Source organism: Stegostoma tigrinum, chromosome 1 (genome assembly GCF_030684315.1).
Source record: "Stegostoma tigrinum isolate sSteTig4 chromosome 1, sSteTig4.hap1, whole genome shotgun sequence".
Lineage (NCBI taxonomy): Eukaryota > Metazoa > Chordata > Chondrichthyes > Orectolobiformes > Stegostomatidae > Stegostoma > Stegostoma tigrinum.
The window spans coordinates 1007631-1034472 of record NC_081354.1 but is presented as its reverse complement, the minus strand read 5'-3'; the positions used below and the strand labels follow the sequence as shown (position 1 = coordinate 1034472).

At 48.0% G+C, this 26842-nt stretch overlaps 1 protein-coding gene across 1 annotated transcript in view; it reads right to left on the bottom strand.

Annotated features, from left to right (window-relative positions):
• The window catches only part of gne (glucosamine (UDP-N-acetyl)-2-epimerase/N-acetylmannosamine kinase), a 78145-nt gene extending 69408 nt beyond the window's left edge, over window positions 1–8737 (bottom strand). Inside the window, exon 1 of the mRNA XM_059645985.1 lies at window positions 8655–8737. The gene's annotated coding sequence lies outside the window, so the exon portion shown is untranslated. The remainder of the gene's footprint in view (window positions 1–8654) is intronic.
• Window positions 8738–26842: the final 18105 nt, after the last annotated feature.

The window sequence follows — 26842 nt, the reverse complement described above, 5'->3', positions numbered from 1 at the left end:
CCCAATTCCTCTCTCTCTCACACACACACACACACCCCAATTCCTCTCTCTCACACACACACCCCAATTCCTCTCTCTCACACACACACCCCAATTCCTCTCTCTCACACACACACACACACCCCAATTCCTCTCTCTCACACACACACCCCAATTCCTCTCTCTCACACACACACCCCAATTCCTCTCTCTCACACACACACCCCAATTCCTCTCTCTCACACACACACACACACCCCAATTCCTCTCTCTCACACACACACACACACCCCAATTCCTCCTCTCTCACACACACACACACCCCAATTCCTCTCTCTCACACACACACACACACACCCCAATTCCTCTCTCTCACACACACACCCCAATTCCTCTCTCTCACACACACACCACCCCAATTCCTCTCTCTCACACACACACACACACCCCAATTCCTCTCTCTCACACACACACACACACCCCAATTCCTCTCTCTCACACACACACACACACACACCCCAATTCCTCTCTCTCACACACACACACACACACCCCAATTCCTCTCTCTCACACACACACACACACACCCCAATTCCTCTCTCTCACACACACACACACACCCCAATTCCTCTCTCTCTCACACACACACACACACCCCAATTCCTCTCTCTCTCACACACACACACACACCCCAATTCCTCTCCTCTCACACACACACACACACACCCCAATTCCTCCTCTCACACACACACACACACACCCCAATTCCTCTCTCTCACACACACACACACCCAATTCCTCTCTCTCACACACACACACACACACCCCAATTCCTCTCTCTCACACACACACACACCCCAATTCCTCTCTCTCACACACACACACACACACCCCAATTCCTCTCTCTCACACACACACCCAATTCCTCTCTCTCACACACACACACCCCAATTCCTCTCTCTCACACACACACACACACCCCAATTCCTCTCTCTCACACACACACACACACACCCCAATTCCTCTCTCTCACACACACACACACACACACACCCCAATTCCTCTCTCTCTCACACACACACACACACACCCCCCAATTCCTCTCTCTCACACACACACACACACCCCAATTCCTCTCTCTCCCACACACACACACACACCCCAATTCCTCTCTCACTCACACACACACACACACCCCAATTCCTCTCTCTCTCACACACACACACACACCCCAATTCCTCTCTCTCCACACACACACACACACCCCAATTCCTCTCTCTCACACACACACACACACACCCCAATTCCTCTCCTCACACACACACACACCCCAATCCTCCTCTCTCACACACACACACACACACCCCAATTCCTCTCTCCACACACCACACACACACCCCAATTCCCCCTCTCACACACACACACACACACACACCCCAATTCCTCTCTCTCACACACACACACACACCCCAATTCCTCTCTCTCACACACACACACACCCCCAATCCTCTCTCTCACACACACACACACACCCCAATTCCTCTCTCTCACACACACACACACCCCAATTCCTCTCTCACACACACACACACACCCCAATCCCTCTCCACACACACACACACCCATCCTCCTCTCACACACACACACACACCCCAATTCCTCTCTCTCACACACACACACACCCCCAATTCCCTCTCTCACACACACACACACACCCCAATTCCTCTCTCCCTCACACACACACACCCCAATTCCTCTCTCTCACACACACACACACACCCCAATTCCTCTCTCTCACACACACACACACCCCAATTCCTCTCTCTCACACACACACACACACACACCCCAATCCTCTCTCCTCACACACACACACACACACCCCCAACCCTCTCCTCACACACACACACACACCCCAATTCCTCTCTCTCACACACACACACACACCCCAATTCCTCTCTCTCACACACACACACACACCCCCAATCCCTCTCTCCTCACACACACACACACACCCCAATTCCTCTCTCTCTCACACACACACACACACCCCAATTCCTCTCTCTCACACACACACCCCAATTCCTCTCTCTCACACACACACCCCCATCCCTCTCTCACACACACACACACACCCCCAATTCCTCTCTCCACACACACACACACACCCCAATTCCTCTCTCTCACACACACACACACACACCCCAATTCCTCTCCTCACACACACACCCCCACCCCCCCCAACCACACACACACCCCAATTCCTCCTCTCACACACACACACACACCCCCAATCCTCCCTCCCCACACACACACACACACCCCAATCCTCCCCCCCCACACACACACACACACCCCCAATCCTCTCCCCACACACACACCCCACCCCCCACACACACACCCCAATTCCTCTCTCTCACACACACACACACACCCCAATTCCTCTCTCCCACACACACACACACACCCCAATTCCTCTCTCTCACAACACACACACACACCCCAATTCCTCTCTCTCACACACACACACACACACCCCCAATCCTCTCCTCACACACACACCCCCAATTCCTCTCTCTCACACACACACACACACCCCAATTCCCTCTCTCCACACACACACACACACCCCAATTCCTCTCCTCACACACACACACACACCCCAATTCCTCTCTCTCACACACACACACACACACACACACACCCCAATTCCTCTCTCTCACACACACACACACACACCCCAATCCCCCTCACACACACACACACACCCCAATTCCTCTCTCCACACACACACACACACCCCCAATTCCTCTCTCTCACACACACACACACACCCCAATCCTCTCTCCACACACACACACACACCCCCCAATTCCCTCTCTCCACACACACACACACACACCCCAATTCCTCTCTCCCACAACCACACACACACACCCCCCCCCAATCCCCCCCACACACACACACCACACCCCAATTCCACTCCTCACACACACACACACACCCCAATTCCCCCCCACACCACACACACACACCCCCAACCCCCTCCCCACACACACACACACCCCCATCCACCCCTCACACACACACACACACCCCCAACCCCACCCCCACACACACACACACACCCCAATCCCTCCCCTCTCACACACACACACACACCCCATCCCCTCACCCACACACACACCCCAATTCCTCTCCTCACACACACACACACACCCCAATTCCCTCTCTCTCACACACACACACACACCCCAATTCCTCTCTCTCACACACACACACACACCCCAATTCCTCTCTCTCACACACACACACACACCCCAATTCCTCTCTCTCACACACACACACACACCCCAATTCCTCTCTCTCACACACACACACACACCCCAATTCCTCTCTCTCACACACACACACACACCCCAATTCCTCTCTCTCACACACACACACACACCCCAATTCCTCTCTCTCACACACACACACACACCCCAATTCCTCTCTCTCACACACACACACACACCCCAATTCCTCTCTCTCACACACACACACACACCCCAATTCCTCTCTCTCACACACACACACACACCCCAATTCCTCTCTCTCACACACACACACACACCCCAATTCCTCTCTCTCACACACACACACACACCCCAATTCCTCTCTCTCACACACACACACACACCCCAATTCCTCTCTCTCACACACACACACACACACCCCAATTCCTCTCTCTCACACACACACACACCCCAATTCCTCTCTCTCACACACACACACACACACCCCAATTCCTCTCTCTCACACACACACACACACACACCCCAATTCCTCTCTCTCACACACACACACACCCCAATTCCTCTCTCTCACACACACACACACCCCAATTCCTCTCTCTCACACACACACACACCCCAATTCCTCTCTCTCACACACACACACACACACACCCCAATTCCTCTCTCTCACACACACACACACACACCCCAATTCCTCTCTCACACACACACACACACACACACACCCCAATTCCTCTCTCTCACACACACACACACACACACCCAATTCCTCTCTCTCACACACACACACACACCCCAATTCCTCTCTCTCACACACACACACACCCCAATTCCTCTCTCTCACACACACACACACCCCAATTCCTCTCTCTCACACACACACACACCCCAATTCCTCTCTCTCACACACACACACACCCCAATTCCTCTCTCTCACACACACACACACCCCAATTCCTCTCTCTCACACACACACACACACCCCAATTCCTCTCTCTCACACACACACACACCCCAATTCCTCTCTCTCACACACACACACACCCCAATTCCTCTCTCTCACACACACACACACACCCCAATTCCACTCTCTCACACACACACACACCCCAATTCCTCTCTCTCACACACACACACACCCCAATTCCTCTCTCTCACACACACACACACCCCAATTCCTCTCTCTCACACACACACACACACCCCAATTCCTCTCTCTCACACACACACACACCCCAATTCCTCTCTCTCTCACACACACACACCCCAATTCCTCTCTCTCTCACACACACACACCCCAATTCCTCTCTCTCTCACACACACACACACAAATTGCTCTCTCTCTCACACACACACACACAAATTCCTCTCTCTCTCACACACACACACCCCAATTCCTCTCTCACACACACACACACACACAAATTCCTCTCTCTCTCACACACACACACACCCCAATTCCTCTCTCTCACACACACACACACACAAATTCCTCTCTCTCTCACACACACACACACCCCAATTCCTCTCTCTCACACACACACACACACGCACACTGATTCCTCTCTCTCTCACTCACACACACACACACAGATTCCTCTCTCTCTCTCTCTCTCACTCACACACACACACTAATTGCTCTCTCTCACACACACACTGATTGCTCTCTCTCTCTCACACACTGATTGCTCTCTCTCTCACACACACACACACACACACACACACTGATTGCTCTCTCTCTCTCTCTCTCACACACACACACACACGCTGATTCCTCTCACACACACACACACACACACACACACAGATTCCTCTCTCTCACACACACACACACACACAGATTCCTCTTACACACACCCACTGATTCCTCACACACACACACACTGATTCCTCTTACACACACACACACACACTGATTCCTCTTACACACACACACACACTGATTCCTCTTACACACACACACACACTGATTCCTCTTATACACACACACACTGATTCCTCTTACTTACACACACACACACAGATTCCTCTTACACACACCCACTGATTCCTCACACACACACACACACACACACACACACTGATTCCTCACACACACACACACACTGATTCCTCTTACACACACACACACACACTGATTCCTCTTACTTACACACACACTGATTCCTCTTACACACTGATTCCTCTTACACACACACACACTGATTCCTCTTACTTACACACACACACACAGATTCCTCTTACACACACCCACTGATTCCTCACACACACACACACACACACACTGATTCCTCTTACACACACACACACACTGATTCCTCTTACACACACACACACACTGATTCCTCTTACACACACACACACACTGATTCCTCTTACTTACACACACACTGATTCCTCTTACTTACACACACACACACTGATTCCTCTTACTTACACACACACTGATTCCTCTTACACACACACACACTGATTCCTCTTACTTACACCCACACTGATTCCTCTTACACACACACTGATTCCTCTTACTTACACACACACTGATTCCTCTTATACACACACACTGATTCCTCTCTCTCTCTCACACACGCACACTGATTCCTCTCTCTCACACACACACACTGATTCCTCTCTCTCACACACAGACAGATTCCTCTCTCTCTCTCACGCACACACACACACACACACTGATTCCTCTCTCTCTCACACACGCACACTGATTCCTCTCTCTCTCACACACGCACACTGATTCCTCTCTCTCACACACACACACACTGATTCCTCTCTCTCACACACACACACTGATTCCTCTCTCTCTCACACACGCACACTGATTCCTCTCTCTCACACACACACACTGATTCCTCTCTCTCACACACAGACAGATTCCTCTCTCTCTCTCACGCACACACACACACACACACTGATTCCTCTCTCTCTCACACACGCACACTGATTCCTCTCTCTCTCACACACGCACACTGATTCCTCTCTCTCACACACACACACACTGATTCCTCTCTCTCACACACACACACACACACTTATTCCTGTCTCTCAGACACACACACAGATTCCGCTCTCTCTCTCTCACACACACACACAGATTCCTCTCTCTCTCTCTCACACAGACACACACAGATTCCTCTCTCTCTCTCTCACACACACACACAGATTCCTCTCACACACACACACACACACACACACACAGATTCCTCTCACACACACACACAGATTCCTCTCACACACACACACACCCCAATTCCTCTCTCTCACACACACACACACCCCAATTCCTCTCTCTCACACACACACACACCCCAATTCCTCTCTCTCACACACACACACACCCCAATTCCTCTCTCTCTCACTCACACACACACACAGATTCCTCTCTCTCTCTCTCACACTCACACACACATTGCTCTCTCTCTCTCACACACACACACACACACACGCTGATTCCTCTCACTCACACACACACAGATTCCTCTCTCTCACACACACACACCCACTGATTCCTCACACACACACACACTGATTCCTCTTACTTACACACACACTGCTGATTCCTCTTACACACACACACACACTGATTCCTCTTACACACACACACACTGATTCCTCTTACTTACACACACACTGATTCCTCTTATACACACACACACACACTGATTCCTCTTACTTACACACACACACAGATTCCTCTTACACACACCCACTGATTCCTCACACACACACGCACACTGATTCCTCACACACACACACACGCACACTGATTCCTCTTACTTACACACACACTGATTCCTCTTACACACACACACACACTGATTCCTCTTACTTACACACACACTGATTCCTCTTACTTACACACACACTGATTCCTCTTATACACACACACACACACACTGATTCCTCGTACTTACACACACACACAGATTCCTCTTACACACACCCACTGATTCCTCACACACACACCCACTGATTCCTCTTACACACACACACACACACTGATTCCTCTTACACACACACACTGATTCCTCTTACACACACACACACACACTGATTCCTCTTACTTACACACACTGATTCCTCACACACACACACACACACACACACAGATTCCTCTTACACACACCCACTGATTCCTCACACACACACACACTGATTCCTCTTACTTACACACACTGATTCCTCACACACACACACTGATTCCTCTTACTTACACACACACTGATTCCTCTTACTTACACACACACTGATTCCTCTTACACACACACTGATTCCTCTTACACACACACACTGATTCCTCTTACACACACACTGATTCCTCTTACACACACACTGATTCCTCTTACTTACACACACTGATTCCTCTTACTTACACACACACTGATTCCTCTTACACACACACTGATTCCTCTTACTTACACACACACTGATTCCTCTTACACACACACACACACACAGATTCCTCTTACTTACACACACACTGATTCCTCTTACACACACACTGATTCCTCTTACTTACACACTGATTCCTCTTACTTACACACACACTGATTCCTCTTACACACACACTGATTCCTCTTACTTACACACACACTGATTCCTCTTACACACACACACACTGATTCCTCTTATACACACACTGATTCCTCTTATACACACACACACACACACACATTGATTCCTCTTACACACACACTGATTCCTCTTATACACACACACACACAGATTCCTCCTACACACACAGATTCCTCCTACACACACACACACACAGATTCCTCCTACACACACACACACACAGATTCCTCCTACACACACACTGATTCCTCTTACACACACACTGATTCCTCTTACACACACACTCACACTGATTCCTCTTACACACACACTCACATTGATTCCTCTTACTTACACACACACTGATTCCTCTTACTTACACACACTCACACTGATGCCTCTTACACACACACACAGATTCCTCTTACACACACACACACACAGACAGATTCCTCTTACACACAAACAGATTCCTCTTACACACACACTGATTCCTCTTACACACACACACAGATTCCTCTTACACACACACTGATGCCTCTTACACACACACACACTCTCTCTCTCTGTAGGAGATGCCGCCGGACCTGCTGAGTTTCTCCAGTTATTTCTGTGTTTGTTATTAAACGGCAGTGCAGTGTCACTCCAGCAGTCACTGCGAGGCGGCGGGGGCATTCCCCCCGGACTCCCCGCGTCTCCCCCCTGTCCCCGGACCCCGCTCCCTCCTGTCTCCCCTCCGTCCCCTCTCTCCCCTTGTGTTCGGCCCCCGCACCCGGGGGTGACTGACTCTCCCACCCCTCGGCATCTTACCTCAGCTCGGGCTCGGCTCCGGTCTCCGTCCCATATTTCCTTCCCCCTCCTCCCCTGCCGAATGGTTCCGCCCGCTGACGTGCTGACGTACGGTGCATTGGCATAGCGCCCACGGCCTACGTGTCTCTAACGGCTCCTGAACTCCCTCCCCTTTTGTTCAGTTTTACAGAAGGTGCAGTTCCACACACTCTGATAAGTTGAAGAGGCTGTTAAACCTGTGTATGTATATAGAGCCGGCTTTGTTAGTAGCTGCCGAGGGTTGAGTAAGGCCACGTCCCCCTTTGTGAACGGTCTAGGAATCCCATTCTTTGGGAAGGACTTTGGAAAAGGTGCAGAGGATGAGGAGGCCCTGAATGTAAAGAGACAGCCTTTCCTAGAGAAACTTGGAGAGATTCATTGCATTACATCAACAGCTTCCCGAGGCAAAAAAGCTCAAGGTCTCTGATTTGAGTTGATTTACAAAACTTCTTTGTAAAATGGAACAAAGAACTGCAGATGCTGAAAATCTGAGACCAAAACAGAAATTGCTGGAGAAACTCAGCCGGTCTGGCAGCATCTGTGGGAAGAGGAACAGTTAATGTTTCACGTTTAGTGATCGTTCAGTTTCTGTTTTTGTTTGAAATTGCTTTCTTGTCCACTCACTTGTGATTTGGAAATTCATACCTAAAGAGGGATTCAATAATTCAATATACTTCAGCAATAGCCTTCCAAAATAATATGTGAATATTTAAAGGCAGAGAAGAATACAGAAAAATGGAGAAAGGATAGATGTTTATAGAGTTTTGAGAAGATTTGTAACTCGGTTTGAGGTTCTGGATGTGAGTTTGCTCGCTGAGCTGGAAGGTTCATTTTCAGACGTTTGTCACTTTTTTTATTTGAAAAAATATACTTTATTCATAGAATGTACAAAAAATAAAACATTTATACACTTACCCAGTTATGCAAGCTGCTCCGGGTTACCCGGGGTACGTACACCAACTAAAGGAAAAAAAAAACAAAGAAGAAAAAAAAACAAAGCAAAGAAAACACCCCAGCAGTCGTCACCCCGCACAGTCCCAGTTGGCCCCCTGACCAGTTGGGGAAGGCGCCAGCTGGGCCCAGTTACCAAATAGGGCCCTTTTTTCTATTCTGGACAAGGGGGTTCATACGGTGGTCTTTCCCCACCGCGCCTTGGCGGTGGCTGCCCCAAGCTTTAGCGCGTCCCTCAGCACATAGTCCTGGACCTTGGAGTGCGCCAGTCTGCAACACTCGGTCAGGGTCAGTTCTTTCAGCTGGCAGACCAGCAAGTTGCGGGCAGACCAAAGAGCGTCTTTCACCGCGTTGATGATCCTCCAGGCGCAGTTGATGTTGGTCTCAGTGTGCGTCCCGGGAAACAGCCCATAGAGCACGGAGTCCCGCGCCACGGAGCTGCTCGGGACGAACCTCGACAAGTACCACTGCATCCCCCTCCAGACCTCCTGCGCATAGGCACACTCCAGAAGGAGGTGATCGACAGTCTCGTCCCCCCCGCAGCCACCTCAAGGGCAGCATGCGGTGGCTCAGAGATTCCGGGCATGCGTAAAGGACCTCACTGACAGAGCCCCTCTCACCGCCAGCCAAGCAATGTCCTTGTGCTTGTTTGAAAGTTCTGGCGATGAGGCATTCTGCCAAATGACTTTGGCAGTCTGCGTGCGGAACCACATGACGGGATCCACTCTCTTTTTCCCGAAGGGTCTCGAGGATACTAATTGCTGACCACTGCCTGACGGCCTTGTAGTCAAAGGTGTTTCCTTTCAAAAATTTCTCCACGAAGGGCAGGTGGTACGGAACGGTCCAACTACTCGGAGCGTTCCGCGGCAACGAGGCCAGGCCCATCCTTCGCAACACCAGGGACAGGTAGAACCTCAGTACGTAGTGACACTTGGTGTTTGCATACTGAGGGTCTATGCACAGCTTGATGCAGCCGCACACAAAAGTAGCCGTCAGGCCGAGGGTGGCATTCAGTACGGCCTTTCCCCCATTTTCCAGGTCTTTGTACATGGTGTCCCTGCGGACCCGGTCCATCCTCGACCCCCAAATGAAGTGGAAGATGGCCCGGGTGACCACAGCGGCGCAGGTCCATGGAATAGGCCAGGCCTGCGCCACATACAACAGTACCGATAGCCCCTCGCACCTAACAACCAGGTTCTTACCCGCGATGGAGAGGGACCGGAGCGTCCACCTGCCCAGCTTCTGCTTCAATTTGGTGATATGCTCCTCCCAAGTCTTAGTGTACGTCCCAGCTCCACCAAACCAAACACCCAGCACCTTCAGGTAGTCTGTCCTGACAGTGAAAGGGATGAAGGAGCAGTCGTCCCAGTTCCCGAAGAACATGACCTCGCTCTTACCCCTATTGACTTTGGCACCCGAGGCCAGTTCAAACTGGCTGCAGATGTCCAACAGTCTACTCACCGACTGACGATCGGTGCAGAAGACGGCGACATCGTCCATGTACAGGGAGGTCTTGATCTGAAGGCCTCCACTGCCTGGGATAGTCACGCCCTTCAGGCTCACATCCTTCCTGATGGATGTGGCAAAGGGTTCCACACAGCACACGAACAAGGCAGGAGAGAGCGAGCAGCCCTGCCTGACTGCAGATCCGACGGGAAAACTGTCGATTCCCACCCGTTGATTGAGACTGCACTAATGATGTTGGTGTAGAGCAGCCGGATCCAATTGCGGATGCCCTCCCCGAACCCCAATTTGGAGAGGACGTTCCTCATGTAAGCATGAGAGACCCTGTCGAAGACCTTCTCCTGGTCCAGGCTGACGAGGCAGGTGTCCAACCGCCTGTCCTGAACGTAGGCGATCGTATCCCTGATGAGCGCGAGGCTCTCAGCGATCTTCCTGCCCGGCACAGCACAGGTTAGATCAGGCTGAATCACCGACTCCAGGACAGACCTGACCAGGTTGGCTATGACCTTGGCCAGGATTTTGTAGTCCACATTCAATAGTGAAATGGGACACCAATTCTTAATTTCTTCCCTCTCCCCCTTCCTCTTGTAAATGAGGGTGATGATGCCCTTCCTCATGGACTTGCACATTTCCCCTGCCCGAAGCGCACTATCGTACACTTCCAGCAGGTCCTGGCTGACCAGGTCCCACAGAGCGGAATACAGCTCGACCGGTAAGCCGTTGCCTCCGGGAGTCCTATGCCTCTCCAAGGACTTGAGGGCTCTGGTCAGCTCATCCAGGGATATCGGCCGGTCCAGCCAGTCCCTTGTGCCGTCGTCTAAGACCTCTGTGATAGACGACAGGAACGACTTGGACGCCGTGCTGTCCGTGGGCTTCGTGTCGTACAGTCCGGCATAGAAGGATCTGCTGATCCTCAAAATGTCGGGCCGAGACAACGTCACCGAGCCGTCGTCCTCCTTCAGCCGTCTAAGCACAGAGCTCTCTTTGTGCATCTTCTGAAAGAAGAAACGCGAGCACGTCACGTCCTGCTCCACGGAGCGCACCTGGACCAGAAGATTATCCTGGAGGCCTCCGCAGCGAAGAGCGAGGCTTGCTGGCCCCTCACCTCACGGAGGTCCTCCGTGACATCGACCCCCATCAACTGCAGAAGGAGCAGGTTCTGCACCCTTTTCTGGAGTCGCGACAGCTTTCCCCGCCTCTCGCCTTCCGAACACCCTTGAGGACAAAGAACCTCTTGATGTTCTCCTTCACCATCTCCCACCAGTCGCCCGGAGACTCAAAGAAGGGTTTCATGGTTCTCCAACCGGCGTACTCGCTCTTAAGTTCCTCGACGCTCTCTGGGGTCAACAGAGTCATGTTGAGCTTCCACGTCCCCTTGCCAGCCGGCTGGTCATCCTGTAAGTGACAGTCGGCCAGCAGGAGGCAGTGGTCAGAGAAGAACACCGGCTCGATGCTGATGGACCTGACCGAGAACGCCCGTGACACAAACAGGAAGTCTATCCTTGAGCGAATAGACCCGTCTGGCTGCGACCAGGTGTACCTCCGCTGCAGTCCATCTGCAGGGGCGCTGAAGACGTCGAGCAGCTTGGCGTCCTTCACCGTGCCCATCAGGAATCTGGACGTGACGTCCGGTTGACTCCCCTCACCTGCTGTCCCCACGCCGGATCTTCCATCTGCATTGATGATGCAGTTGAAGTCTCCGTCTAGGATGACCGGCCTGGACGTAGCCAGCAGGGGTGGAAGCTGCTGCAGGACGGCCAACCGCTCACTCCGTACCGTTGGGGCGTACATGTTGATCAGCCTCAGGGGAGCGTTCCTGTAGGTGACATCAGCCACGAGGAGGTGCCCCTCCTGAACTTGAGAGATGGTGAAGTTGTGCCCCCGCAGCAGAATAGCCAGGCCCGAGGAGCGACAGTCGTTACCCCCGACCAGATCGAAGGCCCACAGGTCCAGGCGCCGGACCATTTCCCGTACCTGCTGAGTTGCGGTATCCTGCACTCCTGCAGAAACAGGAGGTCCGCCTTGACGGTGGTCAGGTAGGCCAACGTGGACACACATCTTGCGGTGGACTTGACGCTGCGCACATTAATGCTCGCAACTCGTACCCCCATTGTGGGCAGTGACCGCAGTACCCTCCCCAAGTCCAAGGTCCAGCCCCTCTATCTGTCCCTTCATGCCCATTGCTCGGGCTAACTGCTGGACGCTCTCTGGGCTCAGGAAACCGTCCGTGCTGCCTTCCGGGTGGCATCCCCCCATCGGGGGTACGGAGGCAGGAGAGTCCGGCTCTGGGTCAGGCTGGGGACGCGCTGTTTTCTCCTTCCCGCCTGGAAGTTCCGGGGGGCCCTCCAGTGCCGCAGCAGCACGTGACTGGGTGTCGGAGGGAGCCTCAGGACGCCTCCCGTCACCTGGAAGCGTGGTGTTGCTTTCCTTCTCCCTTGAGATCTTTAACTTGTGCTTCGGGTGGGCCGTCTCCGAATCCCCCTCGTCAGAGGAGCTCTTTATAGCCCCCCCTGTAGCTGCCTCTGCCCACCTGATGGTTGCGGTTCCTGGGCCCGCTAACGCACCTTCCTCCTCGCTTTCCGGACCGTCGTCCACTCCCCTGGGTCGCCTGTCGCAGCCTCCATCGACTCCGGGTTGTCAGGGGGGAGCGAAGCCTGCAGGGGCGCTTTGCTGGCCTCGAGCCCATCCTGCAGGGCTGGGCCCTCCTGCATGACCTGGCCCTCCTGCACATTAGTGGGGTCCTTGCAGGGCCCTGGTGCCTTCCTCTCCTCCGGGGGGGCTGGCCCCGCATTGCCCCTGCCGGCGACCTGGGCATAGGTGGTCCCCCGCTGCGGGCATGCCCTATAGAGGTGGCCCGCTTCCTCGCAAAGGTTGCAGCTTTTCTCTTGTGGGCAATCCTTTGCAAGGTGTCCCTCCTCCCTGCAGTTCCTGCAGATGGTGGCTTTGCAGTCGGCCGCCACGTGACCTGACCTACCACAGGCATGGCAGACTTTAGGTTGCCCTGCATAGGTCAGGTAGCCCTTGCTCCTGCCAATCGCGAAGCTGGACGGTGGGTGTATGACGTTCCCGTCCGCGCCCATCCTCGGCGTCACCTTGACCTGCCTCTTACTGGTCCAGATGCCAAACAGGTCCATGATGTCAGTTAGGTCCCCTTCCACCTTCACGTACCTTCCAAGGAAGGTCAGGACATCAACTGCTGGCACATGCGGGTTGTACATGTGTACAGTCACCATACGGCTCCTCTGCGCTGGCATCACAAACAGCGGGACAGCGGTCAATACAGAGAGGGGGCCCTCACCTCCTTTCTCCTTGAAAACCTCCTGGAAGCGCTCGCAAAGCTTGGCACTCCTGAAGGTCACGTCGTGAAAACCTCCTCCGGGGAAATCCTGCAGGCAGTAAATGTCCGCAGCAGCGAACCCACAACAGTCCCACAGGACCCTCTTCACGAAGAAGGTGCGGTCCACAAGTGCACCTTCATCCACCTTCTTCACGGAAACACGGATGGTGTTCCGGACCCCCTGACCTGGGGCACGAGCACTTGCCGCAGCCATCGTTGCAGGTTGGCTGCTCCCCTGAACCAGCGTTAGGCTGAAGCCAGCATTAAGATCCACTGGTTGCACGGGTGCACAGCCAACCCGACGTCTTCCTTTCACCTCCAACACAGCGCTCTCCTCCTCTCGGTCCATAAGAGAGTGGGTCTTTATTTTGTTCCAGATGTAAGCTGGTTCACTGAGCTTGAAGGTGTGTTCCCAGATGTTTTGTCACCGTTCTAGGTAACATCTTGGTATGTTGTTGCTGCTGGTGCAAGGCTCTGGATTGTCAGTGAAGAACTTCAGATGTCTCTTGGGGGAAGGGTGAACAGCCATTGGTCCTGCTCCGTATTGATAGCAATAAATAGTTAGAAAGAGACTTGAGCTCTTACAGGCAGAGTTTAGAGAGTGTTAGATATGACAAGCAGGACCTGAAAAGTATTAATCTCTTGAATTTATTCCAGTACTTAGTATCAATAAGTATAGTAATAGGATGATACATGGCTGGGGTGACGCTGCAGAAGATTGGGGTATAGATATTTGGACTATTGGGACAGGTTCTGAAGGAGCTAGGATCTACATCGGCCGGTTGAATCGTACCTGACCACAGCTCAGATTGGGTTCTTTTGGAGGTGAATTGTTGATGCTGCAGGGGACGATTCAAACTAAGGCAGGTGTGTGGAAATTTAAAGGTCATATTGGAGAAGCAAAATAAGGTGTACAGAACATAGGAAGAGGCTGATAGCAGTGGAGTAAGAAATGTTAATGCATTTGTTGGGATCTGTATCAGTATTTTTGGATACTTGCTGTGGAGCAGTACGTAAATGAGAAGTAGGAAGCGGCTAAGGAACCCTGCAGCCTAATGGTATCAATGTGGACTTCACCAGTTTCAAAATCTCCCCTTCCCCTACTGCATCCCTAAACCAGCCCAGTTCGTCCCCTCCCCCCACTGCACCACACAACCAGCGCAGCTCTTCCCCCCCACCCACTGCATCCCAAAACCAGTCCAACCTGTCTCTGCCTCCCTAACCGGTTCTTCCTCTCACCCATCCCTTCCTCCCACCCCAAGCCGCACCTCCATTTCCTACCTACTAACCTCATCCCACCTCCTTGACCTGTCCGTCTTCCCTGGACTGACCTATCCCCTCCCTACCTCCCCACCTATACTCTCTCCACCTATCTTCTTTACTCTCCATCTTTGGTCCGCCTCCCCCTCTCTCCCTATTTATTCCAGTTCCCTCTCCCCATCCCCCTCTCTGATGAAGGGTCTAGGCCCGAAACGTCAGCTTTTGTGCTCCTGAGATGCTGCTTGGCCTGCTGTGTTCATCCAGCCTCACATTTTATTATCAGCGGCTAAGGATTGAGCATGGGGGTCAGAAGTAATGGTGTGGAATAGAGAGGGAAGCTACTGATGGCTGCCTGGCTACAATTTGATGGAGAACAATGGAATTAAGTGCCAGCCAGGTGGATGGTGGAAATTGATTGAAGGAGCGTGATGTGACTAACAGTGTCAAAGGCACCCAATAGGTTAAGAAGGATGAGAAGGGCCCAGCAGAGGTTAATAGTTTTCAGAACAAGTAACAGTTAAGAAGGATGAGAAGGTCCCAGCAGAGGTTAATAGTTTTCAGAACAAGTAACAGTTAAGAAGGATGAGAAGGGCCCAGCAGAGGTAAAAAGTTTCCAGAACAAGTAATAGAACAGAGAGAATAAAAAGGGTCAGGAATCTAAATTCGGGCACAGCAGAAATGGGTCAACTATGAGAAAGGAGCAGTCAAAGCAGGACCGAGGGCTTTGTAGTTAAATGCACGCAGTTAACGAAACAAGGTGAATAGCACAGATTGAAATTGGTAGCCACAATGTTGTGGGTATCACAGAGATGTGGCTTCAAGGGGATCAGGGCTGGGAACTAAATATCCAAGGATACACATCCAATCAAAAGGACAGGCAGAGGGGCAGAGAGGACAGGGTTGCCTTTTTAGTAAGATGAAAGTAAATTGGTAGCAGCAAGTGATATAGAGTCAGAAGACATAGAATCTGTGTGGACAGAAATGAGGAACCACAAAGGAGAAAAAGACCATGATGGGACTTTTACACAACCTCCTAGCAGTAGTAAGGATGTGGGGCAGAAAATAAATCAGGAGATAGAAAAGACATGTAAAAAAGGCAGTATTACAATAATCATGGGGCACTTAAATATGTAAGTGGACTGGGAAAATCAGGTTGGAGCAGAGCTCAAGAAAAGGAATTCATGAAATATTTACAAAGTGATTTTTTTTGGAGCAGCTTGTGGTGGAGTCCAATAGGGAACAGGTAATTCTGGATTTGGTGATGTGTAATGAGGCAGATATGATTCAGCATCTTAAGGTGAAGGGGTCCCGGGGACCAGTGACCATAATATGATATATTTCATCCTGCAGTTTGAGAGGAAGAAGTTGGAATCAGACGATAATGGTATTACAACTAAGTAAAGGTAAATACAAAGTCATGAGCGAGGAGCTGGCCAGAATTATTAGGAAGGAGGGAAGATAATGGAGCAGCAATGGCGGGAGTTTATGGGAGTATTTCAGGAGGCACAGCAGAAATTCATCCCGAGGAAGAAGAAACAATTATGGGGAGGATGAGGCAGTCATGGCTGATGAGTGAAGTCAGGGTCTGCATGAAAACAAAAGTATACAATGTGGTTTGGATTAATAGCGGTAAACCAGACGATTAAGAAGTCTGTAAAAACCGGCAGAGAACAACTAAAAAAGCAATAAAGGGGAAGAAGATGAAATATGCAAATAAACTAGATAGCCAAATAATTTTTTTGATATCTGAAAAGTAAGAGAGAGGCAAGAGTGGACATTGGAGCACTAGAAAATGAAGGTGGAGAAGAGGTAATAAGGAACAGAATTTTCACTGTGGAAGAACCAAAAACATACCAGAACTTCAAGAGAGTCGGGTCAGAGGTGAGTGTAGTGCCCATCACTAAGGAGATGGTGGTGGGGCAGCTGAAAGGATAGGATATGCCCCAGCATTCTGAAGGAGAAAGCTGAGGAAATTGTACAGGCATTGGTGGTGATCTTTCAGGAATCACTGGAGTGTCTCAGAGGACTGACCAATAGCTAATGTAACACCCCTGTTTAGAAAGGGAGGGAGGCAGAAGGCAGTAAAGTAAAGGGCAGTTAACATGACCTTGGTTATTGTCAAGAGTTTATAGTCCATTATTAAGGATGAGATTGCACAGTAATTGACTCCTTCCAATGTTGGGGCCAGAACTGTTCATGTTATACATTAACGATCTGGATGAAGGAACTGAGGGCATTGTTGCTAAATTTGCAAATGACACGAAGATAGGTGGAGGGGCAGGTGGTGTTGAGGAAGTGAGTGCGTGCAGAAGTACTCAGACATGCTTGACAAGTAGGCAAAGGAATGGCACATGGAGTACAGTATGGGAACTTGTGAGGTTATGCACTTTGATAGGAAGAAGAATAGAGGCATAGACTATATTATAAAGGGGAAGAGGCTACAGAAATCTGAAGCACAAAGCGACGTGAGAGTTCTTGTTCAGGATTCTATTAAAATTAACGTTCAGGCTCAGTGGCAATTAGGAAGGTAAATGCAACTTTTGCATTTATTTCAAGAGGTCAGAGATGTACTGCTGAGGCACTATAAGGCCCTGGTGAGACTGTATTTGGAACATTTTGAGCAGTTTTGGGCCCCATTTCCAAGGAAGGATGTGCTGACATTTGAGAGGGTCCAGAGGAGGTTTCCGAGATTGATTCCAGGGATGAAGAGCTTGTAACATGAGGCGTGATTGAAGACTGTGGGCCTGTACTCAATGGAGCAAAAACAGAAGTTGCTGGAAAAGCCAGCAGGTCTGGTGGCATCTGTGAAAGAAAAAGAAAACAGAGTTAATGTTTCAGGTTGGATGATCCTTCCGCAGAACTTGATAGAGTTTAGAAGAATGATGGGGATGAAGGATGATTGAAACTTACTGAATACTGAGAGGCCTGAATAGAGTGGACATGGGAAAGATATTCCCACTTGTAGGAGAGACTAGGACCCAAGTGCGCAGCCTCAGAGTGAGAGGACCATCAATTAGAACTGAGATGAGGGGGAATTTCTTCAGCCAGAGGATGGTGAATCTGTGGAACTTATTGCGAAGAGGCCTATCGAGGCCAAGTCATTGAGTGGATTTAAGACACAAATAGACAACGTTCTTGACTAATAAGGGGAGAAGGCAGGAGAATGGAGTTGAGAAACATATCAGCCATGATCGAATGGCAGAGTAGTCTTGATGGGCTGAATGGCTTAATTCGACGCCTGCATCTTATGGTCTTATGAAAAGCAGACTGATTCTTTGAGGAAGTAATGAACAAGTTACACAAAGGAGAGCCAGTGGACATGATCTATTTGGATTTCAAATAGGATGGTAGTTTGAAAGGATAGTGAAAGGTTGTTTTTGAGAGGGCTGAGGAGTGCAGATTTGAAAGAGTGGAATAGAATCCCGTGAGAAGTGTCAACAATGTTCGCTGACTTGGCAGCCAGGAAAGTAATTTGGGAGGTCAGTACTTTAATGAGAATTGGGTTGAAAGAGCATGAGGTGAATGTCATTGACATAATGAGCTCAGAAGACACGAGAGGCGATAGGATGGAAAGTTAGAAAGATACAATTAACGATGGAAAAATGATTCAGGATTACAACAATGAAGAAGAACCTTGGAAGAAATTTGGTCTTGTAACCTGATTAAAGGGCGCAAAGTCACTAAAATGACTGATCAGATCATCTCAGTTTTAGTGATACAGAAGTCCAGGTATTGCTTTCACTTTTTGACAGGAAGGGTGGAGAAAATGGGGAGCAGGGATTCCAGAAGCATTTTACAGTAGAGAAAAGAAATCTGGGAATTAGCTTTACATTCTAGGAATATACTGGAACAATAAACTGTTTTGATGGAAGAGAGCAGTGCCCAGTAATAGTTCATGTGATCCAGTGAATGGCTTAATGATTTGTCTGTCACATCTATTCAAATCAGTGTTCCTTGATGAAAGAGAATGGAAATTAGGGAATAAAGACCAAAAGAACTGCGGATGCTGTAAATCAGGAACAAAAACAAAAGTTGCTGAAAAATCTCAGCAGGTCTAGCAGCATCTGTGTAGGAGAAAACAAAGTTAACGTTTTGGGTCCAGTGACCCTTCCTCAGAACGGAAATTAGGGAAGTCAGCAGCCAGAGAAATCGAAAGAGTTCGGTGGGGACAAGGGTGTTGATGATGAAGGTGGTCTAGGACTGTGCAAATTGGTAGCTGCAAAAATATAGTGAACACAAACCAGGTGTTCCAAGGTGAATTGGGGAATTTATTTTCCATAGGCAGATACCAAAGGAAGTAGGATTAAGGTGATAGCAATGTTTAAGAGGCACTTGGATTCATGAACAGGTGGGGAATTGAGGGATATGGAGCATGTGCAGGGAGATGTGATTAGTTTAGAATGGTATCATGGTAAGCTCAGACATCATCGGCTGAAAGTTCTGTTCCGGTCCTGTACTGTTCTGTGTTCTAAGCTCTGTGAGAGGGGCAAGTGGGATCTGGGTGGAAAGTGTTATATGGCAACCAAGTTGTATCAGCAAATTTCTACAAACAGCAATGAATAACTAACCTGTTTTATGGTGATTAGATGATTAGGCATAGAATATGGTTTGGATTTTGTGTGAACTGTTTGAAATGGCTTTGATTGAAGTCCCATGTGCCACTTATCCTAGCAATTCATTCAGTCCCTGGAGGTCTTGCTGAATGCCAGTCTGTAGTTAGACAAAGTCCTTCGGAACCATAGCTGAACTGAACAAAGTTGGTTAATTACAGCAATGCTAAGGTGCAGGTGGCAAATCGCACCTTCACAAAGCATTTCCCTTCTGTGTTTGCAATCCCTCAGTCACAATGCATAGGCTTCCTCTGACATTCTTACAGGATGAATGTCCAAGCTCAGAGGTGGATTTGAGACGGAGAATAGAAATCATTGCAGGAAGGGAGCATTCTGGTCTCTAAAATGATACTGAGGCTTTGAAAAGAAACTTTTACCTCCCAGCAGATATGTAGCTCAGCCATTTCATCAGGCAGTTTTTTGATAACCAGAAATCCAGATATCTAACATTGATGAAGGTTCTAGGCCCGAAACGTCAGCTTTTGTGCTCCTGAGATGCTTCTTAGGCCTGCTGTGGTCATTCAGCTCCACACTTTGTTATCTAACATTGAATTAGTTTAAGATGGTCTACAATATATCACAGAGTTCTACATAATTATTCCAAACCATTGTACATAGACATGTATTACTTACTCAGGAAGGCATCTCTTGGACCTGGAATTTCATCTGGAGGCTTAAAGTTCATGAAAAATAACTTCAACCTGGTTGACCAAGACAAAGTGTAGCTAACTCATAAACACATGGGGCTAGTGGTTAACATCAAAACTACTTTTAAAATTTTCTAGACAGAACTGCTTATTATTCTGGCGTTTACACTGTGGATAGGTGCTTTACATCTTAACAACAACTATTACCACTCCTTTTGCCTTTGCTCCATGACATCTTTGGAATTTAACCTCTCTTACTATCTACCCTATACCAGACCTTCGTTTTGTATTTCCCTGCCCACATCCACAACATATAACCAATAACATTTCTACCCTCCTTCACTTCTAAAGATGAATCATATTCAATTTGATACATTAACTCTGTTTTTCTCCCTCCACAAATGCTGCTAGACCCATTTTCAGCACCTTCTGTTTTTATTTCTAAACTTTGTCAGACTATTTATTTTAATTATGTATTTTAAGCCATTATTACAATGCATATTAATCAGTGTAATTTATTTTAGTTATGCACCAAGTTATAACAATATACATTTATAAAATGTAATATTATTACTTCATTGAATATCATTTCCATTTTATACTGATCTAAAATAAACCAGGAAGAATTTCTGGCCACCATGTGGCACTATAAGCCTGTTGGTATCAGCCACTGACAGATACAGGGAGCTGATTAGAAAACCAATACGTTCAACATTTTTTATGGCATCAGACATTCAGAGTCAAACTGCATGGCCTCACCTCGTCCTTTCATGGATTGAGGATGGTTAACCCTGCCAAAAGAAGATTTGTTTATTATATCCTGTTTGAAAGAACAAACTGTTCAATTGTTGTTCCTTTTGTTTTGTAGATAACTTGCTATTTTCACATACAGAAACTAGAATAAATGAACCAGCACTGAGGAAAAACTACTTAATCTGCTCTTCACAAATCTACCAGTATGGTTAGGAGCAACCACTGAAATGTCCTTATGGACACCGAGTCCTGTCCTCATGGAGGATACATTCCATTGAGTTGTGTGGCACTACTACTGTGCAAAAAGGAATAAATTCAGAATAGCTCACATCTGGGTATCTGTGAAGTGCTGTGGACCCTCAATAATAACAGATTTATATTCTACCACAATCCATAAATTCATGGCCTGGCATATCTTTCATTCTACTATTACCATCAAGATAACCAAACAAGGTTAATAAGAAATGTAAAGAGGACATGAAGTGCAGACAATACACACATCTAAAAATGAGATGCAAACCTGATGAAGGTAGAAAATAGAGCACAAAAACTGACGTTTCGGGCCTAGACCCTTCATTAGATGAAGGGGCTAGGCCCAAAACGTCAGCTTTTGTGCTCCCAAGATGCTGCTTGGCCTGCTGTGTTCATCTACACTTTGTTATCTTGGATTCTCCAGCATCTGCAGTTCCCATTATCTCTGAAGGTAGAAAATAGAACTACGTGCTGGCTAAACAGCAGAAGCAGATCTAAATGACCCTGAGACTAAAGGATCAGGTTGAAGTTATGTAATTCTGCTACATTCAGTCACAAATGGTGGTGAACATGCACACTAGTCACACGAAAAGCAGGTTCCATGAAACCTGAACTCCAAGGGTTAAATCAGAAGGTGAGGTTACATAAAGCAGTGTTGTATTCCCTGAAATTTAGAAGATTGTGTCGATTTGAATAAACTTTGCAAGAATAATTGAATCAATAATTAGGATGGGAACTATTTCTGCTCATTAGATTGTCCAGCACTAGGGAACCTTTCAGGAGTGAAATTGAGATAAGTGGGGAGGTAAATAGTGAAGAAGAGCGCCTTAGATAACAGGAGTATTTCCACGGGCTGGTGAGATTGGCTGATTAGTGGCAAATAGAATTCAATCTGGATAAGTGTGAGGCGATGTACCTTGGCAGGACAAACAAGGCATGGGAATACACGATGAACGGTAGGAACCTGTGAAACTGGATCAGAGGGACCTTGGAGTGCATATCCACCAATCCCTTAAGGGGCATGAACAGATTCTTCAAGCACTTGGGAATGCCACCACCAAGTTACACACCATTCTAACCTGATGTTCTGTTATCTTTCCTTTATTGTAACTGGATCAAACTCCCGGAATTCCCTTACAGCATTGTGAAGGATTTCCTTCACAATTCAGGCTTCACATTTTGAAGAAGGTGAATCTTCACCAGCTTCTAAAGGTCACTCAGGGGATTTGACAATAAATGTTGTCTTGCATGTGATATTCATAACCAATAATTTAAAAATACCCAATAAATCTGTAACTTGGTCATGCTTCATAAACGGATAAAAAATTGTCAGGATACTCAAAGAGCATGCCTGCTATTCCATATGTTCATGAGGTTTTTTACATTTACCTCAAAGAACCTCTTGGGTTTAACAATGCATCCCAAATGTTACATCTCCATTAAAACCCAACACTAATCAGTAAAGTGTCAAATTCAGATTGTGTGCTACAGTCCAGTAGTGAGACACAAAATGTTAACTTGGAGGTGAAAGTAATTTAGTCAATTTGACTTTTAAAACAAGGATCAATAAATTAATCCTCAAGCAATATGAGGCTTTCTGATACACCATTGAAAAAATTACTACTGTCAATGGTTTTCTCTGACACCTGTAACCTTGCAACTGGCTTTAAAAAATTCTGAGCTGCAAGGAGAGCCTATAGAAGCCAAACTCGTTTATTGTAGAGAAGAAATATGTGATTTTATTAACACCTTCAGGATCCTTAAAAACAATAATAAGTTTAATTGTGAGAAATTGTTTACTGCAACCCTGAGAATGGTGATGATGGTGCACAGCACAAAGTTTAGAATGAGGAAGATGAATGATCTTTTTATGGGGAAATATAGAAATACAGGAGCTCAGTAAGAGAATAGGGGCCTCCCATATAAGCCACAGATGAGTAAGAGCGACTTCTCTTAAGGGGTCATCAGCCCTTAGAATATCACCCCCACCCAAGTAAAACATTTGAGATTTTAGCATTCAGATCTCCCACTATTACTCACCACGATGTGGAGGTGCTAGTGTTGGAATGGGATGGACTTCACCTGGTGAAGGAGCAACACTGTGAAAGCTTGTGATTTCAAATAAACCTGTTGGACTATACCTGGTGTTATGCAACTTCTGACTATTATTTGCAGTACTTATTCTTTTTACAAATCACCAACATTTCTTAATTTATACCCTGTTCTACAATATAACTAATGTCAAGAGATCTATAAACCCCTTCTACCGGTGACTTATTTACTATTCCTTATCAGCAGCCAAGTTGAATCTATATTTTGGTCCTCGAAACTAAATTACACTGTGAACTGTTTGATCTCTGGTGCTGGTTAGAGGTCTCCTTATTTTTTGATGTTCCTAAGAACACAGAGAAAGGTTTTGTTTAATTATCATCATACACACGTATGATCCATCATTTAATCTAATCAATACAACAGACTCTGTTCACATCTTCAGTGAATTGAATTCAACCAAAATATCCAGCACTTATTATCACTATTGAATCTCAAATTGCTGAAAATTTATTTCTGGAAACAGTAGGAACAGGACTAATTCATTCAGCTACTCAAGACTGTTCCATCGTTCACGTACATTAATCTGATCTAGTACCTGAATTCCATTTTCCCACCCTTCCCCCATATTCCTTTACCCCAATTCAACAAGATAGCTATTAATTGTAGTCTTGAAAATTTCATTTGATCCTGACCATTCACAGCCTTTTTATTCACTCATGGGATGTGAACCTCACTGACCAGCATTAATTGTCCACCCTTAGTTGCATTTTAGAAGGTGCTATCCGTGGTGTCTGTGGTGTCCAGGGATGTGCAGGCTAGGTCGATTAGCCATGGTAAATTCAGAGGTTATGGGGATAGAGTGAGTCTGGGTGGGATGCTTGTTAAAGGGCCAGTGCAGACTTGATGGGCTGAATGACCTCTCTCAGCACTGTAGGGATTATATGATTCTATATCAAGGGCGGTCACTCACCTCGCCTCTGGATTTCAGTTTTTTTGTCCATTTTACCAAAGAGATTTACATTATTTGTTTGAAAAAGGAACAGTGTTGCTTTAAAATCTATAGGATGTTGAAAATAGTTCAATGGGACATCAGTGAATTGCCCCCCCACCTCTGGGTCCTAGGTATAAATCAAATTAAACCTTTTTGCAAGGTATTAAACTCTGTATGAAACCGGTTAGACTCATTTTAACGTAATGACATGTTTGTAATGTTCGAAACCATAAAACTGCCTCCAATTGCTGTCTAAATGTGGAAACATGCATTGATGGAAAAGAGTGTTCTATGGAGAAGAGTTAAGACAAGTCATGGATAGAAATAATTAAGAATGAAATTAATGGAGTCTCAGGAGATCAAGAAAGACTTGCATTCATATCCGCTGTTCTTGATTTCAGGAGATCCTGAAATGCTATCTGGCCAACTAAAAAAGTCTTGAAGGTATTATTACAAAGTTGGAAACCTGAAGTCAAACTGCACTAGGTAAGAACCAGTAAACAGAATTATGCTAATAACCAACTCATTGGTTTTAGAGATAATAGGATCTGCAGATGCTGGAGAATCCAGCCTGACCCGAAATGTCAGCCTTCCTGCTCCTCTGATGCTGTTTAGCCTGCTGTGTTCATCCAGCTCCACACCTTGTTATCATTGGTTTTCGAGATTATGTTTCAGGAGATAGTCTCCCGACAAGGTGGTGGCAGGGTAAGTTGCTCCATTTGGAGCTCCAATCTGCTCGCCAGGTCTCTTTCTGTTTCTTGCTTTGTCTTTCCTTTTCTTTATCCCTTCCTCTCTCTCCCTGTGTAGTAATTCTATCCCTCCCCATATCTTTTAACTAACTACCTAAGGAGCCAGGTCGCGACCAGGAACCATGTGGCGGGAGCTGAACGCATGGGTTGTGTCCTGCAGTGATGGTGGATCAAGTATGGTCAGGTGAGAGCGGGCCGGAGAGACGGCGGTGGATCAAGAGTGAGCTGGAGAGATGGCGGTGGATCGAGAGTGAGCCAGAGAGAGCGGGCCGGAGAGACGGCGGTGGATCGAGAGTGAGCCGGAGAGAGTGGGCCGGAGAGACGGTGGTAGATCAAGAGTGAGCCGGACAGAGCGGGTTGGAGAGACGGCGATGGGGCAAGAGTGAACCAGAGAGACGGTGATGGATCGAGTGAGCCGGAGAGAGCGGGCTGGAGAGACGGCGGTGGATCGAGAGTGAGCCAGAGACAGCGGGTCAGAGAGACGGCGATGGGGCAAGAGTGAACCAGAGAGAGTGAGACAGCGATGGATCGAGAGTGAGCCGGAGAGAGTGGGCTGGAGAGACGGCGATGGATTGAGAGTGAGCTGGAGAGACGGCAGTGGATCGAGAGTGAGCCGGAGAGAGCAGGCTGGAGAGACGACGGTGGATCGAGAGTGAGCTGGAGAGAGTGGGTCGGAGAGATGGCGGTGGATCGAGAGTGAGCCAGAGAGACGGCGGTGGATCAAGAATGAGCCGGTGGGAGTGGATCAGTGAGGCAGTCGAATTGGGATGCTGTCAGCAGCATGGTGTGTACTGGAAAGCCCGGAGCAGGACTCTGGTGGAGTCATGATGAGGGTTGGAAAACCCGGAGCGGGATTGTGTCAGTGGAAAGAAAAATTGGGCTATCTTAAGTTATTTTTATTTGCTTGTCTTATTGTAAGTGAATGTGAATGGTGCTATGTATGTACAGTGAAGGTACACACTTTTCACTGTATTTTTACATTGAATGCACGTGACAATAAATGATTAAATTCAATAAATATTAGCTTCATTCCTCAGGCAAATAATGCTACTGTCCCTTAAAATTGTGGCCATTTGACAGGACAGACAAGTTCCCATTTAAATT